Source organism: Falco punctatus (assembly GCF_963210335.1).
Source record: "Falco punctatus genome assembly, chromosome: 7".
NCBI classification, from domain to species: domain Eukaryota; kingdom Metazoa; phylum Chordata; class Aves; order Falconiformes; family Falconidae; genus Falco; species Falco punctatus.
In genome coordinates this window covers 23,047,099-23,068,990 of record NC_137587.1, presented here as the reverse complement: position 1 = coordinate 23,068,990, position 21,892 = coordinate 23,047,099, and the positions used below count along the sequence as shown (strand labels likewise).

Sequence of the window (21,892 nt, the reverse complement as noted above, 5' to 3'; positions counted from 1 at the left end):
AAATTCAAGTACTACCAAGAAAACCAGTAGCAATAACATAACTCCTTTCCTGTTTCCTAAACCCTTTCACAAATTAGGGCACTGCCATTCACAGAGACCCCAACTGAATCTTGGTGCCTAATTTGTGCGGCAAATAATCCCTGAAGCAACTAGATTAGATAAGCTCTACCAGCGTTCTCTTTTACCAAGCTGGTAAATAGCTGGATCTGAGAAAGAGCTCATCCCAAAACCAAAGATACACGATCTGTACCAGAAGTTACTACACAACATCAGCAACATTTGAGATCATCCATTCTCTAACTTCTCTATAGCATAATCATTGCTACTTTCCCTTAAAAATAAGACAATTTAGTTTTATACTTAGTATTTTTAATATATATACATAGAGAGACCAGAAAACAAAAACCTACATCCTTGCTTGAAAAACACCTCAAATCATTCATCACACAGCTCTTCTCAAATGCTACACCCAGAGTGGACTGTTTACTAGTGAACAGATTTGGAATATGCAAATGCTACAAAGAAACTATCCCAACTCCAGCACTTCTGTGAAGCCATCAAGCATTAACACTCACAAAGCACAATATTTTAAAAACAAAAACCTCTGAGGTGTCAGGATGTTCCACAGTGTGTGAGAACCTGAAAATATGCTTGAAAAAGAAGTCTCAATTATCTCACACCGGACAGAAAAATATGCTGAAAGCAAAACTTCCAGAGACAGCAAGTTTGCTTTGTTTTATATTTTTTGCATTTCATTAATCATCCCATTTACTAACATGAACAAATATTAGTTTAAGCTAGTGCCATGCCAAAGGTACATGGTCCTATCTAACTTTGTTGTACATCACAAACATCTCCGTTTGCTCCCTCTGACAGCAGAGCATTTGTCCTAAAATTCCAGAATGAGGTTTTCCAACACACACAGCTGCTTAGCACATTGGCTCATCAACACACTGCACCTCAGAAAGAATGGGTTTTCATGGCTGCTCTATCTACAGAGACTGGGAAATGTTCTGGCATTTCAGGGGGTGGTATATCTCTAAGAAGCCAGGAGGAAAACATGCAAGTTGCAAGCCAGCTTACAGAGAAGCTGTTGAAGGGCCCTCATCAGTACATTGCAGAAGGGATAAAACTAACTGAAAGTGATGCGAAGACATTTTCAAAAGTAATAAGCAAAGGTATTTACAAACCCTCTTTAGAGTCTCTACAGAGAGAGCTAAAGAAACACACCACCTCCCTCAGCTCCTGTACTAACAGCAGTTATTCCTAGTCTTAGGAACTCTATTAAAAAATGTTACCTTCATCAAAGCTTTGAAACTCAGGTTTTAAATCAAGTGCTCTTCTATCTCCACGTGACCACAACAAGGAACGCCAGGGCATCAGAAAAATCTGCTCTTCCACATTGCTACCAGCCCACTACCATCTCCATGCCAGGACAGGTCCCTGACACTGCCTTCCTGGCCTGCCTCACGCATTGGGCTTCCTCAGGGATAAGAGGTCCAGTCCTGCAAACCAACCCTTTCACAAACACATCTGTTGACACTAACAGCATCGTTTGGCCGGGCCTCCCAGATGGATGCTCACACACCTGAAAGCAATGGGAGACTGATCAGGAGACAGTCCCTCCCCTTAGCACCTGCTAGCACATGAACAGAAGCAGCTGAGCACTCCAGGGGTGACAGTTAGTGACTACAAGAGTCTTAGCACCTGGACAGGCTCTTATTCCTACCAGCAAAAATTATGTTTCTCCAGTCAATCTCTCTGCTAACATTTGTCTTGTTTCCGCATTCTTTCTGGCAGAGCATGTATGTCTGACCCAAGTGGGCTTGTCCAGCGTCCTATGAAACTGGTACCTTCTGCTCCCCCCAAACACATCAGAAACAGCAGTTTTGATTATATTAAGTCTCAGTGTAATTCACTGCAGGTGAAAGGGATTAATGTTCACCAAATACATAGAGTGGCTTCTTCCCTCCCACCTAGGAAATAAAATTATGCAGTCATAAGGACTCTGGTCTCTCCTCTCCCCTGTACTCTTTTAACTGAAAGAAAAAAAGGTGGGAAATAAAAAACAGTTTAAAAAGCACAAACAGCACTGTAAAGACTAATAGAAAATAGATATCCAGGCAGAGGGATCAGGAGACAGCCCAGAACACAAAACTAACTCTTACCTTCTGCGTGTACCTGTGAAAGGTGAATGCAAAAGATTACACTTACACCACTCTGCAGCCAAGCCCCCAAACCCACTTTCCAACAGTGGCTATTAAGCTCTCTGCTCTCCAGCTTCTATTTGGTTACTGATCCTTACTGCACAGGAAAAGGAGAGTTGTATTTCATTTAACCCCTTCAGCCTCTAAGTTTCTTCACAGGAGTTTTTGCTTTTGGTTGGGAAAGCCAGAGTTGTAGGCATGCATGCGTGCGTGCATGCTTTGGAATTGTTTCTAGCTCCTGTAGCCTGTGTGTAAGCATACACATTAACTTTAAATTGTGCCTTAAGTTATTGCAGGGGCGGAGCCCTTTGTAACTATTTTATTTTAGCTGTGGGCAACACATTAGAAGAGAGACAGTTACAGATCCCTTCCATATCCATTTTCAGCAAGTTCCTGTCGTGCAGAATTGAACTCTATAACTCAGGATCCTAAGTTGTAAAGCAGGTATGTTTATTGCAGCACCGGGTGCAAGGGGGATCGCTCCTCGTAACTTGCACACCTAGTTGTACTCACAATACATATTTATACAGTGAAGTGGGTTAGTTCTGCCCAAAGTCAACACCTACTAACTAATTATTGGTTAGTTGCTTTCTCACTTCCATTTAAATGTACAGTTCATTTTAAATTTACTGGGCATGGTCCCCGAGCCGGGGATTCACTCTTTTTTTTGTGGGGGGGGGACGACAACACAGACATTTGAGTAGAAGGTCGTGATCTCCCACTACCACAATTATTTTATCCTAGTGTCCTTGAGCCTTATCACTGCAGTAGTTTTTCTTTTAGCAATTAGTACATCCTTGTCAGAAGGCTACTGATGTACATTCTTGTGGAGCTCACCTACATCTGTACTAACGGTCCCTCGTGAAGTGCTGAGTGGGCCGAGCTCCAGACCTCCTCTTGCAGCCAGTGAGGCTCCTGCCTGCCTGTTGATGGTTCCTGTTATCTATGCAACTCCTGCCTGTAGAGTTTTACGGTTTTCACTACATTTTCTTGCATCACACACCTCCTCTGCCCCTTCTGGGTGGCGCCGGGGATGGGGGGGGAGGGGCGTTCTGCTCAGCCCATGGCGGCTCCTCTGCTGCTCCTTCCCGCTCACGCTTCTCCTCTGCCCCAGCACAAGTCCCCGCTGTGGGCTGCGGGTGCTCAGGATGAACAGGCCTCCTCTCTGGGGTCTGCAGGGCAATCCCATGCCTGCAGCTCCCTCCTTCCCTGCCCTCCGTGCTCCCAGGGGCCTTCCTCACATTTCCTTCCCTCACATCTCGTTGTCTTCATGGTGTTTCACCCTCCCTTAACAAGGTTTTCCTCAGGGTGCCGTGGCCGAGGGGCTGGGCCAGGCCTCACTCACAGGGACCCCTCGCATCATTCTGAACTGTAAATATATAAATTAATAAATAAATAAATAATAATCAACATTTACTTTAAACCTAAAACTCAGATCACAGTTCATGGATATGCTTTTGACCAAAGAAAGTTTGAACATAAATACAATTCACAGCTAGATCTGGCCCTAGGCAGAGTTAATGAGATCCCTAAGGTCTGAAAATACCACTGCTTTGGATACAGATCTGAATTTAACCAAAGACAATGGCAGCTCAGGTTTCTCTATTTTTTCCTCTAATAAATGCCATGCAACTCAGAAACCCTCTGAAAAATCCCACGAAGGAACAATTCAGGAACATTGTTCCCTAACAGAAAACTGTTAAGGGAAAAGGAATCTAGCTGGATGCATTACAAGGAAAAATTTCTGCTCTTAATCATGTGGATACGAGAAATTGTTGTGTAACAACTTATGTGTTGCTGTTACTGTTTTATCTTGAAAACAGACAATCCCCACCCCCCTTGATTTTGTCCTCTGCTTAGTATAAAACAAATAAATACTGAAATACAGAGACCACTGATCTATATAAATAGGTTCTGGTCCAACAATTATAACAGCTACCAGCATTTCAACCCTATTACAACTGTGACCTCCAAGATTATGAGAATATCTTTAAAGTCTTAAGTTTGGGTTTGTCTTTTTATTTGCCTTCCAGTTTTAGAATCCTTTTTCATCAGTAGTTCATTTGAAACCATAAGAAATAGAAACTTGCTTTCAAAAGAGAAGATGAAGCTTCTACTTTCAGGTAACTCCACGTGTTGGATCTTCCAAGGAAGACATCAAGATGCGCAATGAAATCTCCAGAACTGGGATCACTACTCTCTGCTTAACCACACTACTGTTTTAGAGGATAAAAAGAAACTACCCTTGGCAACTGTTGACAAGCCTAAACACACAGAGCTCCAAATGGAAAGGAGAGTTTCTAGCAGCCTCATAAATGCACCAGGTGACACAGAAGTAGTTTTATTCTAGGGCTACAGCTCTTTTTCATCAATCCTTGCTGATCAATCCCTGTCTGGCAACTAGCCACGGAAGGTATACAGTACTCAAATCCTACCATTACACATCCCACAGGGGACAGAGCTCAAATAAAAGTCACATCTTTTCCACATGCAAAAGCAATCCTGTACTTTTGTGCCCAGGCTAACTCTGCCACAACAAACAAGGATAAGCCCTAACAGGGAAACCAACACAAAATGGCAACACCTCCACCAAGAAGCAGGAAAACCCCAAAAGGTTGAAAGAGTCAACACACCCCAGAAGAATGTCTAATAGTGGTGCTGACTTATGGCTACCTATGTTCCCCTTGTCAGGAGAGACAAAAATTGGACATTGTTAATGCCTAATTAAGAATATAGAAATTACTGTCTTACCTTTTAAATGGAAATTTTCCTTTAAGAAAATAAATCCGGGCCTTCAGCCAAGCTGCAGGCCTTCCATTTCAATCAGAAAGGAGTTACATCAGAGCGTGCTTTTTCTTTATCCACCCACACTTCAGCTGGCCACTGGCTACTGCCATCCTGCCAGCTGCCACATTATACCCTAAGCCTCACAATATTTGATCAAACCAAAACCTGAGCCCTTCACCTTATATGAATAAACCACATTTTCAGATCAGTTTAAAACTTCTAGCCTGTATCATCAGGAAAAAAAAGGCTTGAAATCCAATCCCAAAAGTTCAAAACCTAGTAGACAAAAACCCCACCGCTCCGTATGAATTTATAAATACCTGATTTTAAAGATTTCTTCTCACAGCAGCAGGATCCTCAGTGAATTTTTTTTTGGAAATACTGAGCTTAATAATGTTCTTGTGGTTCTTGTGTACTTGTTGATAGTTAAAACTACAAGGGAGTACAGAGATGGGGAAAATGTGACTGCTCATATTGGAATCAAGCCAGGATACATCCAAAAACAGCTGTGCCTACTTCATTAAAGCAGATACTGTGTAAACACATCTGGATTCATTTTTAACCCCATAAAGACTTAATAGACAACCTCCTGAGATGCTGAAATAAAACAAGAATTGACCAGACTTTTACCACAACTAAGCAACATGAAACATTGATGAAACTCCTTTTATTAACAAAAGGAAAGAAAAATCTGCTCATTCTTCCTGGTTCCAGCAGAGACATGACAAAATCAGAACCTATTAGTGTGGGATTTGAACCTGAGGCCAGTCCTTACCAGGAAAAAGGCAATGCAAATATGAAGTAAACCTTTGCCCTGTAGTTCCACAGAAAGTTTTGTGTGTGTACCTTTCCTCTGGGAGAAAGGACACGATTCCTGTGTTGAAATTGTTTTCAACACCTACCATTTAGTGAGAGTTAATATACTGATTCAAGACCATTCTTGTTTCTGGATAAGACACACACTATGGAGTGAACACAGTCAGGACCACAGGCATTTACCTCTTGCCACTAGCTCCATCCAGCATCTGGGTGTCACAGATGTGATGTATGAAGAAGAAAGAGTCAAGATTTCTTCTCATACTATGCATAAGAATGCATGGTAAATGGATACTGCTGAACAAGATATCCCTTCTAATCCCATCAGTGAAGTGCTTTTGGCAGGAAGCAACTTCTACAAAAGCTGTGATACACGGACTTCAACAGTTATATGGCCAGAGGTCAGTAGCAAGACTTCTGCTTTCTCTTTCGTTATACTCGAGAAGTACCTTTCATGGAGACAAACCACCCGGTTTCCTTACTGTCAGGGGCTGCTTTCAAGGTCTATCTAAAGATTTGCATGCTTTACTGGACCCAGCTCCAGTCTAACTACTTATGGCTGTCAAACACTTTAAGCATTGTGGTGGGTTGCCCCTGACTGGTCGCCAGATGCCCACCACACTCCTCATCCTCAACAGGACAGGGGAAGAAAATATGATGGAAAAGCTCATCAGTCGCAATAAAGACAGGGAGATCACTCACCTGTTACTGTCATGGGCAAAAGAGACTTGACTTCAGGGGGAATTAATTAGTGAGAAATAAGAACGAAACTAAATCCACTTTCTCCCCACCCTTCCTTCTTTCCAGGGGGGAAATTTACTCCTAACTCTTCTACTTCCTCTCCCCCCACCTCAAACAGCATCCAAGAAATTCAGACAAGACTCACAAAACCTCCAGAAGAGAAACTGGTCTCAGCAGCTTGAGCATTCACCCAAGGAAGTGAAGGATCTGTATTCAGCTTGTTTAGGAGTTCTGAACTTCCCAGAAGACTACTGTGTTCAGGAAATCATGGTATACAGACACGTTACAAACTGGTGCTCTTGAACACTCCCTTAACTCATTTAGTCAAAGAGCAAGGATCTGTGATGTTATAGTTATGGTTGGGTCACACGCTTAAAAATGGGATGGTTGCCTTGTTTTGTTTTCAAATTAACATCTAGTTTCTTAGATAAGTGCTGTACCCTAATCAGGGGAAATGGACAGCCATTCACATGCTTTAGCCTACTACTTGGGGCATTTTATTCAGGGGATATGCCCAAATTCTTCTGAGCACAAGATAACACTGAAGAGTAATCTGACATCCCAGGTAAGCATGCTGATGACTGAATGACAAAGTAAAGAAATAAGAGTCTCTGGGACGTCAAACCAAGTCCACTGCTACCAGGGACACTAGAGCTTATCACTCCTTCCATTGGCTGCACAAGGGTCTGAAAACAGAAGGATTCAGCTCACTCTGAAAAGAATGCATCTTTTGACATACTGATTTTTTTTATTATTACTTTCTTTAGAAAAGGCAGAAAAGTAAAATCTGATTCAACCTGAACGGAGATTTTACCAAACCTGATTAACACACCAATAACTCCATTCTTCCCAGACTCATTCGCTATTGCAAGACAGCTATGTCGTTTAGCCCTCTGAATCACAGCGTCTCAGTATATAGAATGAACCCTTGCCAGTCCTTCAGGAAAGAAAAATCTCAGTTTCATGTCCAGGAGACATTGCAAAGTCCTTAGAGGAAAGGTGGAAAGGATATTATACACCAATGAGCTCTACTGTACAACTTGACTGCATAAAAGCCTGCAATCTTCTTGCAGTAACTCTTAACACTGGTCTGTATCTGCTCCAGGGACCTGGTCCCCCATGAACTCTTTCAAGTGCTGATGACTGTTGCAGAGGAGTTGACCCTGTACAACTTTCGTACCGATCCTGCTACCAGTAGAGACAATTTCATTGCGCTTTGCCAGCGTGCAGCCACTGAAGCCCGCAATGCAAGGTCTGACTGGGTCCTCCCCTCTTACCCCTCTCTTGACAACTGAGTCAATTCCTGTGCTGTGCTCTCCAAGAGAGCCTTCAGATAAATTGGCTTTTTGAATTCAAAGAATCAGATAACTCTCTTCATCCCTTGCCAAGATGAGGAAAATGGTAAGCCTGTCACTTCATATTTATTTTAATTCTCACCCAAATTAGGCAAGACTTTTATTCAGGCCAACTTTCTGAACAAGCTGATGATGCTACACACAAGTTTCAGCTCTTCATCCTTAGGCCATTTAAAGAAGAAAAGCAGCATGCACTGATAATGTTGATGTTCCGAAAGCAAAATCAACTTCAAAGTGCTGTGACTAATTCTATGCAAACTTTGTTGTGAAAAGCGCACCAATACACTGCACCTCAGGGTACAAGTGAATGCACCAAAACATTGCTAAGACTATACTTGGATACACAAGGATTTGCATATAAAAAACACAGGACCTACATATAATGGAATGTATATTGATTTTAAACCATCCCAACTACTCCCAAGTTTAACCCGTGTAAGCAAAACCAGGACACAACTGATTCTATTGGAAGGGAAGGGGTGTCATATTAATTTTTTTCTGGCATTGGATAATACATCCAGTTTTTCAAATAGCCCACCCCAGTCTTAGTATATTTACATGAAATCATTCTCACAGCTTTCCTTAAAATTTGACACCTTGAATCCTGCTAATTATTAAGAAACTGACCATAAGGACACTGCAATCCCATTTTCTTTTTCTGTATCATGGATTTACATATTGCGTAGGGTGAACTTGGCAGCCACACAGAGAATCTTGTTTAGAGTGATTAACCTGGGAACACAGAGAGATCTGGAGGGTCTTCCTTAGTCCACTCCTTGCTGCACTGGATTTAAACAGGAAAAATTATATTTAGCAAGCATACACACCCCACACACACCCCAAAATAACATATACATGCACTGAGGCAATGCCTTATCCACAACAGATGGTCCCTCAGCTGCTTGTTTTCCTTTTATTGTTGGTTTTACATTTCAATGATATATAAAAAGTAGAAGAAATCACAGGCAGTAAGCAGATTTGAGCTAGAGAGTTGATTTCAAGACAAAACATTTTTAGTTCTTATACAAACAGATACTGTGATTAATGTTGATTTCTTGTGCTTCCCAAGCTGCCACTGGTGAGCAAGGAGCAAAGGGTCAAGGCTGGTCATTTGTATCCAGATTACATTTGAAAACATAAAGGACAGTCTCTGACCTCTCAAATGTTATCTAGATATTCCAATCTGCTCCACCCAAAATAGTAAAAAAGTCTAGATCACACAAATTTAACAAAACACGTTGCCACAGCTCCCAGTGATTCACAGAAAAAGCTGTTCCACATGGATGTCCTAGTGCTTTGTTTGCCACATGAACAGCAGCCCTCTGCTCAGAAGGTCTGGCCCAGCGCTCAGTCAAACCAGTGGGAAGATTGTAATTTCCAAAGGCTTTTGCATCAGGCCTAGATGATGTGACAGAGGAGACGTCAGAGAAGGAACAATAGCTAGCTAATTCTGGGCCTGTTCTCAGTATGTTTATAATCCATGACAAAACTACAATTATTTTCACCAATGCTGGACGAAGTCGTAAAAGAAGGTCTTGCTGAACTGTTCTTCCCTCTGCCTTTCTCTGCAGGGAAACCATAGCAGCCAGGTTTCCTTTTCCCCCCAGCCTGACTCCCTGCTCTCAAGTGTGGTTGGTCCCCTCTGCCCCACACAGTGTGCCCAGACTCCTGATGCCAGACAGACCCTGACTCTCTCAGGAAGGGAAATGGCGTCTCTGCTTCTCTCACATGTCAGCCCTCACCGGGAAGGGGGAGCTTGCCAGGCAGAGATAACAATACAGCAAAGCTTTGGAGGGGAAGAAGGAAGCTGGCTACATCACAACCAACATGAAGAAAGATCCTCCTGGAACTATTCCAGCTATTCTCCATTTAAACATTCAGAATTTTTCTCTCTGCATTCTCTCCACACCTCCCCCAAAGATCTTCCACTATTCACCGTGGAGTTAAAAGTCACCTGCTCTTAGCTAGGCTTGGCACTGACGATCCCAAATGCTGCTTATGAGAGACAGGAGAAGAGAGAAAAGTTGAAAGCAAAACCTCTGACAAGCAATCCTCACCTCCATGCCTCACATACATTTATCCCTCCTAATTCCCAGTCTATTTATACATGTTACTTCTGCTTAGGAAAAGTAAATCCAGTGCCACAACATAGCTCTTTGGTTAAAAAAGTGTTACATTCAGCAGAATTTTAACTCTAACATACTAAACATGGAGTCATCAGGATTTAATGCTATTGAAACGAAAATTGAGATAGAAACCTTTCCAGTTCTTTTACGTCACTTTGGAATTGAAAGAGGACAACACAGACTATAATAGCATTAAAAGATCCTCTGGACCAACATGCCCTTGATAGCAAGTACTTGGAAGCATGAGGCACGACTTAAGCTCTTGCTGATGTCTTCCAGTGCCAGGCAGCAAGGAAGCTGACACCCTGCTAAGAACAGCCTCACAGCCTCACTGTGCAACAGAGAAAAAAATTAGCAACAACACAGAGCAACAGGGGCTGTCAAGATGATGATCCTTCTGTTCATCTCAGCAGACTCTCGTGGCACAGGTCTCTCCAGTGGCTCTGGGCAGAGACAGTTCTTTTCCCGGGCTATGTCCTTGTGCAGCCCTCAAGGGGCATGAGAAGGTGCCCAGATCCTGGCAGCTGTTGCTGTATGTCTATGGCTTAGATGTCTGATAAGGGATTCTGGAATGAGATTTTCCTCCCAGCATAATGAGGTATTTAGTTCATTAAAAAGGAGCCTTCTGGGGCAGAATTCCAGCTGCGCCTGAGATCTTGCTTCCACAGAGATACTTTTTTTCCAGCACACAGTTTTAGTCTGAGGAGGAAAGGAAAAGGTCTTCAAAATACTGGTCCAAGGATTTTCAGTTGGAGTGGCTGAAGGTTTCTGTTTACTCTTAGATCAGGTTAAGAAATCTCTCGCTTCTCTCTCCTGCTGCTTCACAGCTGCCGGTTGAGCTTCTGTGCTTGCCGCTCCTTTGCCTCAAAGGCAAACTTGGTGTCCTGCAGCTGGGCAATGGCCTCCTTGGCCTCCTTCAGGTCTTGACAGATGTGCTCATATTTCTCTGTCAGCTCCCTGTTCTCTCGGCGCAGTTCCTGTACCACTTGGTTCACCTCCTCCGTCTGCTTGGTGCAGTGGATCTTCAGCTGCTCCACCTCAGAGAGCATGATCTCCATGTTCTTGACCAGTGACTCCAGTTTCTCTTTGGACATGGCGTCAGGATCGGTTCTGTTTAGTCTGCCTAACCCAAACCCGAAAGGGACAAAGAAAGCCACCCTGTGTAACATGCACCGGGAAGCGTGGCACTCACAGTCTTGTGGTCTCTTTTTATACTCCCTCCTGCTCATCCTCCTCCCTTCCCTTTCCTTCCCCAAAGTGTCTCTAATCTTCTTTGCTTCGTTAATCTACTTATTTTTATTGCTCTGTAGAAATCTACCGAAGGGCTGACAACCCTGCAGTAACATATGGGCTGTGCAGCAAAAGCCAGAGCAATAATGAGACTCCGTGCAGCCTGCCCATAGAAAAACAGCTTTCATCTGAAGATCCTCTTGGGAACCCCCTGCAGTGCCCATTAAAGTACAAAGAAAACTCTTCAGGCCAGACGCCCAGCTCTGGTCTTATGCACCCAGTCCCACGAGCACAGCCTTTCATCTTACATATATTGAGGTAAGCAAGCTTACAGCAATATAAGCCAAGTATAGGCAAAGAAGAGAATTAGCCTCAGTTTCTCTTCCTCTCTCCTAATCTTATGTTTGGCCAAGATGGATGCAACAAAACATAAACTTTATTTTTTTCAGGAGAAGCTCTATCCAGCAACTAACTCCACAAACAGCCTGTATTCCATCTTCTGCTGAAAGAGTTCACAATGGTTATCACAATCAGTGGCAACAACAGTTATTGGGCCATGTACCGCCTGAAGGTGGCTTGTGTCCTTTTAGGGACACACAGGTTAGAGATTTTAACCCTGGCCCCCTCCCCTTGCTTCAGCCCCATCAGTAACGTTAGCCCCAGAACTTACATAAAATCTTCTTGCTGGGCACACAAACCACCCACAACAGAGTCTCAAGCTGCTGCTGAACGCTGCCATCAACCTGTGAGAATCAGGACTGAGACATGCCAGTCTGACAGTACACTGATTACTCAGGTCACACCAGGCAGCAGGATGATCCCAGCAGGCACAAAGGATTGAGAGAATCTGGCCGACTTTCTGAAGTTTGACCCAGTCTTTCTTATGTGTCCAATTAATCAATGCACTTGCCTAGACAATAAGAATCATTAATTAGCCAGGGAGCTGATATAACAATATCACCCTTGAGAAATTAGTCTGGCTGAAAAGCAGGTGTTATTGCATGTGGCTCCCCAGAAAAGAACCCAGGCAATTTAGCACTGATTGCCTGGTCAGAGGGTGTAGACCACAGCAGAGACAAGAATACAGGCTTGCCTTCGGATAACTTGTGAAGGACGGACAGAAAAGTGTGTCTCTCCTTCCTCCCCACATCAGGAACATAACCTCCAGGCTGCGTCTGTGTCTTACAGCCCTCAGCCAGTTTTACACACCCACAGAAATGCACAGTCTGATTTGCCATATATCACATACAGGCATGGATCTGTCCTCACTGTATTCACCTTGCAGAATTACGTCCCAGTGTGCAGTATTGTGTAACGGCCTTTAATCTTGCATGCTGTTTTGCAATTCCAGTTACTGTAAAAAAGACCCCTAGGTAAGATCTTGTAGTCTCATCACACACATTCAATACCAGATTGAGAGAAAATACACATGTTCACATGCATAGCTCCCAAAAATACATTTTTCCTCCACAAAACGTTGTGCTTTTTTCAGCTACGGAGAATTTCAGACACTTCATCCCACAACTCATTCCCTCTTTTCCCCTGCTAGGCTCAGAGCAATGAACTTCTTTCCTCCAGGGAATTTTATATCTCCTCCAGCACTGGATACAAACACTGCTGGACACTGGCCAAGCTCTGACAGTGTTCAAAGGCCTGGGACTTCTCACAGCTGGAGGCTGCAGAGTTCCTCACAAAGCCAGCCATCCTACTGCCTCTCACACAAGTGTACCAGTGGACCCCTCTCATGCTGGCAGATGGAGTGCTTTGCACCACACTTTGAAATGAGCAGAAAGAGTGACATCCTTCAGATGAAAAGAGAGTGGGAGAATCTAAACATAATTAGAATATGTCCTAAAGTCCTTGAAGAAACATTTGCACTGGCTCTCAGCCCAGATCCCATGTGATGCACATGGCACTGGAGTAGGCTGGAACACATTACAGCATTACAAAACAGCAGGTTTTCATTATTTAGGAATCTCTCCCGTCTCCACAACTGTACACACTGCACCCAAACATTTTAAATCAAGCAGAATTACAATGATGCATAAAGGGAGTGCCGCAAGGTCATTTACTTGCATATCAGTAATTGATACATCACCTCTCACCATCTTACTCTCAGAATTATTTAAGTTGTCTTGGATACAGACAGAATCTTGGCAACAGAAACTGAGTAAGAGACACTACTGAAATAATGTAAAATGAAAACAAGGAGTAGCATGAGAGGAGTTTCTAACAAAGCAAGATGGGAATCATTACTGGGCTTGGTTTGATTCAAAATACTCTTTGATGAAGTAAGAACTAGGAATTAAAAACAAGCTCATGAAAACTGCAGTAGTAGAACAATGCAAAAATCACTAGAAGTCAAGAAATACAGCAAATATAGCAATGAAACTCTAATGTGAACTGTAGTTTCTTACCTTTAGTCAATGCTGGACTCCACTGTGGCAGAAGAAAACACCAACAAAAGTGAATTCACCTGGGAAAAACGCAGAACAGCATACCTGAGAAAACCAATTCAAACCACAAGAATTCAGTGCACAAGGACATACAGCAAACAGCAAGGTTAGGAGTGTTGGGGAAATAGCATGTTAAGACAGAAATTTGTGACACAGCATAGCAGGGAGAATAACAAAGCACTGCTAGGCTGTATTGCATAGCGGCATTGTACTATAGGGGGATGAAGTACCTCCAGCTTCTCCCTCTCTCCGCTCCCTTCACCCCGCTGAAGGAAAAATGTAATGTTTTTTTCTGGATATCTTGTTATAAACGGGCCAAAAAAAAGCCTGCAACTTAGACAAGTGTCCAGAAAAGATGCTGATTTCAAAAAATGTGGACTCTAGGAACCAAGTTTAGAAAGGATTGAAAACTGCATGGCAACGTATTTCTAGGACTGTTTTGCAGTCACGTCAGGGCCCTCTGCACATTCTAGGGGCAACAGCTCAGCTGGAAGAATGCTTCTGTAATTATTAACAGTCTGACTCTGCAATCATCATTTTGAAAACACCAGTGGATTTCCATGCACTCACCCAAATGGTGCCTGTCTGGGCATTTCATAGCCGTATTAAATCAAGAAAACTTGGTGTTAATCCTCTCAGTAAGTGCACACTACACTGAAACACCATTGCTAAATCTATCAGGCCTCTCCTGCATGTTCTTCCTCTACTTTGCCTTTCCCTTATGCACATGGATTTGAGATACATGAAAGAAGGAAAGGTAGAGCTAATTGAGAACAAAACAGGGGAGCAACCACTGGGAACACCCACCTTTGCTTTCGTGGATGGCAGGAAAATTGTAGAAAGTGGCACAGGTGGAAGTGACACTTTTGCTGCTTTCCCATAATGGCTGGGAGCTACCACATCAGACTGCAATACCATACTCAGCTATGCTGGTCTCAGCATGAGAAGGAAATGACACTATGAGGTTGCCAAGCTGAGGATGGTTCACATCAGACATACTTGTGTCTTCTTCACAGGTCTGCAAGCCAAGGAGAATCAACTGTTCCTCTCACCCAGAGGCACACAGAAGCCAGAAATGCACGTTTCCTATCAGGTGCACACCTCTGAGAGCCTGAGGAGGAGATGCAAAAATCATACCCTTTAAGTATCCATATGAAAGCAGACCACAGGCATTCCAGTTTTTAGCTTATTTCAAAGGAGTGCCGGAAACATTTGTGGAATAAATCAGTAAGCTACCTCACTCTCTCTCTGGGGTTTTCTCAGCAACACAAGGGGGACAATTCACTAGCCTACATTTTTACAGTGGAAGAAAAAACCTGCAAACCCCAACAAGAATGGCTTTTACATAACGACTCAGGCTGACAAAGCAAACCATTTGGTATAAACCCTGCGGAACAAGAAGTAAAGCTACAAAGCACATACCTCATCTTCTCAGGCACACACATTGCTGTATCTATTTCTAGTCTTATCAGCCACAGACACTAACGTCAAATGCAACACTCACAGGACTGTGGTGGGAGACAGCACTTTACTGTCTCATAGTAGCTAGTTTAAGGTTATCAACCCCAGCTAGCAATGGTCACTATTTTAACAACTGATCATTTTTTTAATGCACACAGTGTGTCACTAACTCTAATGACAGTGTTAAGAGATCTCCACACTTTTTACTCTGCAGCCTTTCACTTGTCCCTGGTTTATCCCCAGTGGCATGTCTAGCAGCCAGTGCAGCACGCGCAAGCTCTGTGCTTCACCATCTAGGAAGTCCACTTGGGTAAATGCATTATACAAACTCACTCATTACAAGATTAAGCATAAAGAGCTCTCACCTCTATAATTACAGTAAAACCATGTGGAAAAAACCCAACACGCTAAAGACCAAGCAGCACCTGGAGGCACTGACCATTCCTGTAACAGAGTGGGAGACATTTGTACCCAGCTGTTCAATTTGTTTCTAATAGAAGACAAACACCATCGCTATGTTTGTCAGAATACTCAGCACTGTGTAAAGACATTGACATAATGATGATGTCATCCCACAGAGCTTAGAGATTATTGATAAAATCTGCTTTCTTACTAAAACATGAGATTTAATTTTAGCTACTATTGTATTAATCATATCTCATGCAATTTGGCAGAACTTGAGTTGAACCGGACATAAAATTACATGATGTACAGGTTTTGATCCAGAATGCTGCACCAAAAGGACACCCACCTGAAATTATGATCAAAATCCTTGACATAAATTAGAATAATACACCTAAATATTGTATGTGTCTAGAGAGGTATTAATGAATACAGGGGTACTTTTTTCCATTCTTCCTCCACCTATCCACCACCCAGATCAAAAAGCTTAAGAATTAATTCATCATTATATAAGCCAGTAAAGAAAAACCGATACCTTTAACAGAGTTCTCCCCAATCTGGATTGATTTCTTCTTAAGAAGTCAACTGAGTAGCATAAATATCAAACAGTGACAGGTTGCTTATATAAACTGAACGCACACACACCCCCTAGCATTTTTATCATCTATGAAGAAGAAACAGTTCCTCATGCCATAAAATTATTTAATATTTGTGGTGAAAAAGTTTCCAAAGTGGTACAAAGTGTTGAACCCTTCAGATTAAACAAAACAGTGAAAAATACTTACTATTTTTAACTGTTAAGACTGTTTCAAAAGAGAAGTTGTTTTAAAATAAGAACTTTGGTTTGTTCAGTGTCAAATTGGAAAGCTTCCAAAGCCCCTCCAAAGTAACACCAACAATTCTTCTGGGAAGACATCCTTCACCTCACCTAACCCTTCTTCTGGTAAGGACACGATACAGGACACCTCCCGGGGATGACATGGGATTGTCCAAGGGGCTTTCACCCCCACACCAGGCTCCTTGGCCTGTGTCCCATTGGGGAGTGTTTGCTGCTCCCTCCCCACGGTGCTTGAAGCCAATACTGTGAAAAGGAAGGGGAAAGAGGAAGGAAACACCTTAAGCAAACACCTTCCCCATTCCTTAAGTGTGGACAGCGGCCAGCCCACACCTCCAGACCTTGCAAGGGCAGGTCAAATGCACATGGCAGTCCAGGTAACTCAGTGAGCAAGGCAGCCTGAGGTGTAACTAGATCTGATGAAAAGGTTTAGTGGTAGCACCAGGCATTAAACAAAAGTCACCAAAGGGGTAGTTAGTTATTCAAAACTACAGCACTTCAGTCAAGAGTGTTGCAGAACTTGTTGCAGTAACTAGCCAGCTTCCCTCTCATACCAGGAGCTCATCCACAGGCAGAGACATGGGAATAATGGTTTCTCTACCACATCTTTCTATGTCATGTTGAACTAAGGGCTACTGGAAAGGAGGGGAAGGAGCAAAAAACCAATTACACATGATCAAAACTCTATAGAGGGGCAATCAAATATATATTTATTTTAAATTTGCAAATAACCAACTAACCTTGAAACCATTTGTTCATTTACTTTGTCATGTCATTTTTCCTAAAGACTGAGTGTCCATCTAGCCAGAACACACAGACTTCAGGAAAACAAACAAATAAAAATCCCCAAACTGTTGCTATTTTTCAGTATATATGAACCAAAATACTGGTTCAAAGCAAAGATGCATATTGCTTATTTGCAGGACATCAGGTTATGTAATCCAGTACTGTAACCAGACTATACCAAATAAATTAGCAATGGTACAGATGTCTGTAAGTATTGAGACATTTGATCTGGTGAGAAGGAAGGTCTCCTTTCTAGATACACATGTGCAAACATTTGTAACGTTTTTGGTTCAGGAAGCCAAATTCTATTTACAAGGATTATTTTGACATGACATTTAAAATTCTCCCTAGCTAGCTAAACTGATCTCAAAAAAACCAGTTGAAGAACCTACCAGTCTTCTGTGGATTTCTTTTGACTACCTATTATACATTTAAGTCACCCTACATTATGCAAATACTTCCAAGGCATTTTTAATTGTGTTAACTTTGGAGGTACTACAGACTTTATGACAATATATAAATACAACCCAATGTGGTCTGGGAAGCTTCAGAGACACTGATGAATGGAAGCACTGAGGATGAAAGGACTTCTTCAAAAAGGATGCTTTTAAACTATGGGAGATCCATGGTAGTGGCAAGCTTTTGCCCAGAACTACCTAGGAACGGTTTAATTTAACCATAACAACAAGTTGACAATGCCAGAACACTGGTATAAATGAAGGCTAGCTTCCCTGGTGACTGTCCTCCCACTAGCTTGTCATAAGACCTGTCCCTCAGCAAATCCCAGTCAAACACTATCAAAGCAGACAAAAAGAGCTAAACTGTCTGGGGGCAAGAAGTCACATCATCTCAGTGCTGTATCCCTCGTTCCCTGTCACATAAACAGCCTTGATGATCTTAAGAAGATTAGGTACAGAACAGCTTCACCTCCAGAGGAAGTGGGATTAAAAGGTTTATTGCTACTATGACAACAGCCAGGTTCTGCTGCTCTTAAAATAGTTTCGAAACCTTAGCAGCGACTGGAAATGCATACATGCCTCCACTACGGGGTTCATCATGTACTAAATACAGTCCTTCAAAAGGAAATCACATTTTATAACAGTCTACTTTTTTTTTAAGCATATATTTTTAGTGCGCTCTTTAATCCCTTGTTACAAGCACTAAGAATAGAAAGCAGTAAAAAAGGCACAACGCTGCCATGTGGCTGTGATTACAGCTTTAGATGTGATTATTGCTGGGAGCTGGCTGCAGACACCAGGGCAGGCACTGCTCTCTCACTCCTGCTCCAAGGCAGTGCTTGTCCCTTGCCTCCAGACAGCCACCAGCACACACACACACACACCCCCGCTGAAACAGGGACCCTGGGGACTAACCAGCCCCCAGCTGCTCCCTGCTGCACAACGCCAGCCATTTTTATTTTACAAATCTTCCTCTTGACACCACAGGTATTCCATTGCATCTAAGTGGGAATTAATGCCTTCCTTGCAGGTAACAACTGGAAGTAGAATTTGTCACACAGTTCATTACCAAACAGTATCAGTTAAGTTTGTGCCCAAGGCTTAAGTCCGCCAGTAACGAAATTGTAGCAGGACGCTCTTCATTTGAGTATGCTATCGTATCGGAGAGGTATTTTTTTGTTGAAGATGACTAAATAAACCATTGATTCAATTGAATATGCAGCTACTATAGTCAATGAACATCCAGCTGTGCTCAGAGGCATTCTCCAAGTACATTCATGCTGACTTATAGAACAAAAGCAGTAAGTAGTACAATGCTTAATTCTGACAGCAGCGTTACCCTTATCAAAATGGGTAACCCTCACCTAAAAGTACTGAAATCAGAAAATTAATATATGAACACAGAAGTCTGTTCGTTATTCCAGTGAGTTTAGATTAAAAGCATATTTCAAAACAAAGAAAAAGCAAATATAATCAAATTACATTAGTACTATCCATCAGCGTCACTTGATGCCAAGCTGAAATCACCTTCCAGCATCAAATTGGGCATTGAAGAGAACCAAATTCAGGTTGTAAAACTCAGGAAGCGTCTATTTCCTTATGCAAATCCCAGTTCTGTCAGCTCTTGTCAATGAAGGCTGGTTCTTTTCTCCAGAGTTCACGAATTCCTGACATTTACAGACCAGAATCTGTCCTTAAATATATTCTGAGATTTCTGGGTAATTTAAAAATACCTAGCAGTGACTGCTACAGACCCAAGCCGAATTCTCCATGAGAACTGACGTTGTCAATAAAATAAACTTATTTACCTATCCCCAAAAGATTACAGTAAAACCAGAATGAACTAAGAAAACAAACGGGTAATTAAATTAGCATATCAGAATCATATCTCCAAGTTCAGCATTTATCAACCTCAGTAAGATAAAACACTGCTAAGATGGAAGAAAAATTAGGTCCTAAGTCTCGCTTTTAGAAGTTTTAGCTCCTAGTTCCAAAAACTATTTTATTCCCAAAACATTTCATCATATCACATCTCAGAACTAGACCAGAATTAAGAAAGCCGCATCTTCGGGCAGTTTTGTGGCCCTGCACTGGACTTGCTAAGTGTCATCTTTCTTGTACTGGGAAGACCAGAATTGGAGACAGCACTCCAGATGTGGCCTAACCAGTGCTGAACAGAGAAGGATCACCCCCGCTTGACCTGCCGGCAACACTCCTCCTGATGCAGCCTAGGATGCTGCTGAACCTTGCTGTAAGGGTGCACTGCTGGCTCAAGCTCAGCTTGCTGTCCACCAGGACCCCAGGTTCCTTCTCTGCAGATGTGCCTTCCAGCTGGTCAGACCCCAGGGTGCCTGGAGTTACTCCTTCCCAGACACAGGGCTTTGCATTTCCCCCTGTTAAACTTCGTAAGGTTCCTTTCTGCTCTGTTCTCCAGTCTGTTGAGGTTCCTTTAAATGGCTGTGTAGGCATCTGGTCTATCAGCCACTCCTTCCATTTTTTTAATGGAGCCACTGTATGTATCAGCCACTCCTTCCATGTTTGCAATCTGCAAACTTGCTGAGGGTGTACTCTATTCTGTCATCCGGATCATAAATGAAGAAATCAAACAGTATTGACCCCAGTACTGAGCCCTGTGGTATACCGTAAGTGACCTGCCTTCAACTGAACTTTGTGCTGCCGATCACGACCCTCTGGGCCACAGCATCGTGCCGTTTTCAGTCCATCTCATTGTTCACTTATCCAGCCCACACTTTGTTTCTCTATGATGATATGGGAGATGGTGCAAAAAGCTTTACAGAAGTCAAAGTAAACAACATCAACAGCTCTCTGCTCATCCAGCAACCCAGTCACCTCATCACAGAAGGCAACAAGGTTGGTCAAGCACAATTTCCCCTTCATAAATCCATGCTAATCACTCCCAATCATGCTCTTGCCGTTCATATATTTGGAAATGCTTTCCAGGATGATTTTCTGTGTCAGCTTCCCACAGACTGAGGTGAGGCTGACTAGCCTGTAGCTCCCCAACTCTTCTTTCCTGCTCTTTTTGAGGACAGGAGTGAAGTTTGCTCTCTTCCAGTCTTCAGAAACCTCTCCCAGCTGTCATGACCATTCAAAGACAAACGAGAGTGGCCTTACAATATCAACCAGCAACCTCAGCATGCACGGGTACTACCTGTCAGGCCTCACAGACTTAAGTACATCCAGTTTGTTTACACGCTTCCTAACCCGGCCTCTTTCACCAAGGTTGTCTAGCTTTTTCCAGACTTTCCCTTTGGTCTCAGGGGTATGGGATTCCTTAAGGCCAGTCTTATCAATAAAGACCAAGACAAGGAAGACAAGAACCTCAGCCTTTTCCATGGCATTTGTCTAAAGTTCCCCCCAGCCCCATTCAGCAGGGCAGGGGGAACACCACCACCTTTTTCCCCTACTCTTCCTTTTGCTGTTACATAGTTGTAGAATCCTTTCTTCTTGCCCTTCACATCCCTTGCCACATTCAACTCCAGACATGCTCTGGCTTTCATAATCCTATCCCTGCAAGATCAGAAAGCAACTCTATGCTCCTTTTGGGTCATCTGTCCCTGCTTCCACCTCTTCTACACTTCCTGTTTGGGCTCAGTTAGCAGCTCCTTGCTCATCCATGCAGGTCTCCTAGCACCTGTGCTTGCCTTTCTACTTGTCAGGATGTACCTTTCTCTAGGTCTTCCATGCAGGCCTTCCATGCAGAGACAAGGCAATCCCCCAGAGAAACACCTTCAATAGCAGTCAGTCAGCTCACATCTATTTGAACTTTGCAGTGAACACTTTTCCAAAACAACAACAAAAAAAACTCTGCTAGGGAAAAGCTTTTTCAATCATATTGATATGAAATCAACACCAAAGTAACAATACACATTACTGTTCATGAAGCGTTTTCTTTCTGAGCATCCTATACAGTTTTCCTGGGTAACACTGATCTTCATTGTGCTTGCTGGTGTTTTGTTATAAGCTCGTTATTGTTTTTTCACAGCTTAATGATACCTTACAGGTGCCTTTGCAACTGGCTTTGACCCACTGTTTAAATGAAGTAGCTACAAAAAGTAGCCGTTAGAGGAAAGTGCTTTACAGAAATCAGCCAGGCACTCCACTGCTGGGAAATAAAGCAGCTACTTTACGTGTCTTAAGACAGGAATCTTACTCATCAAATGTTGAACAAAAATAGCTACAGTGTTTAGGCCTCCAACAGCTTTAAGTGA

The 21,892-nt window shown here is 42.7% G+C and overlaps 1 protein-coding gene across 3 annotated transcripts in view; it reads right to left on the bottom strand.

Annotated features, from left to right (window-relative positions):
* The window catches only part of PAPLN (papilin, proteoglycan like sulfated glycoprotein), a 71,932-nt gene extending 50,103 nt beyond the window's left edge, over window positions 1–21,829 (bottom strand). Inside the window, exons 1-3 of one of the 3 annotated variants that reach the window (XM_080397608.1) lie at window positions 13,680–21,829; window positions 6,697–12,616; window positions 5,315–5,426 (exon numbers count right to left, since the gene is read on the bottom strand). The gene's annotated coding sequence lies outside the window, so the exon portion shown is untranslated. Of the gene's footprint in view, window positions 1–2,168; window positions 2,885–5,314; window positions 6,260–6,696; window positions 12,617–13,679 lie in introns of those variants that run through there. The other 2 variants (XM_080397610.1, XM_080397609.1) reach the window with 2 other exon arrangements.
* Between the last annotated feature and the right edge of the window lie 63 nt (window positions 21,830–21,892).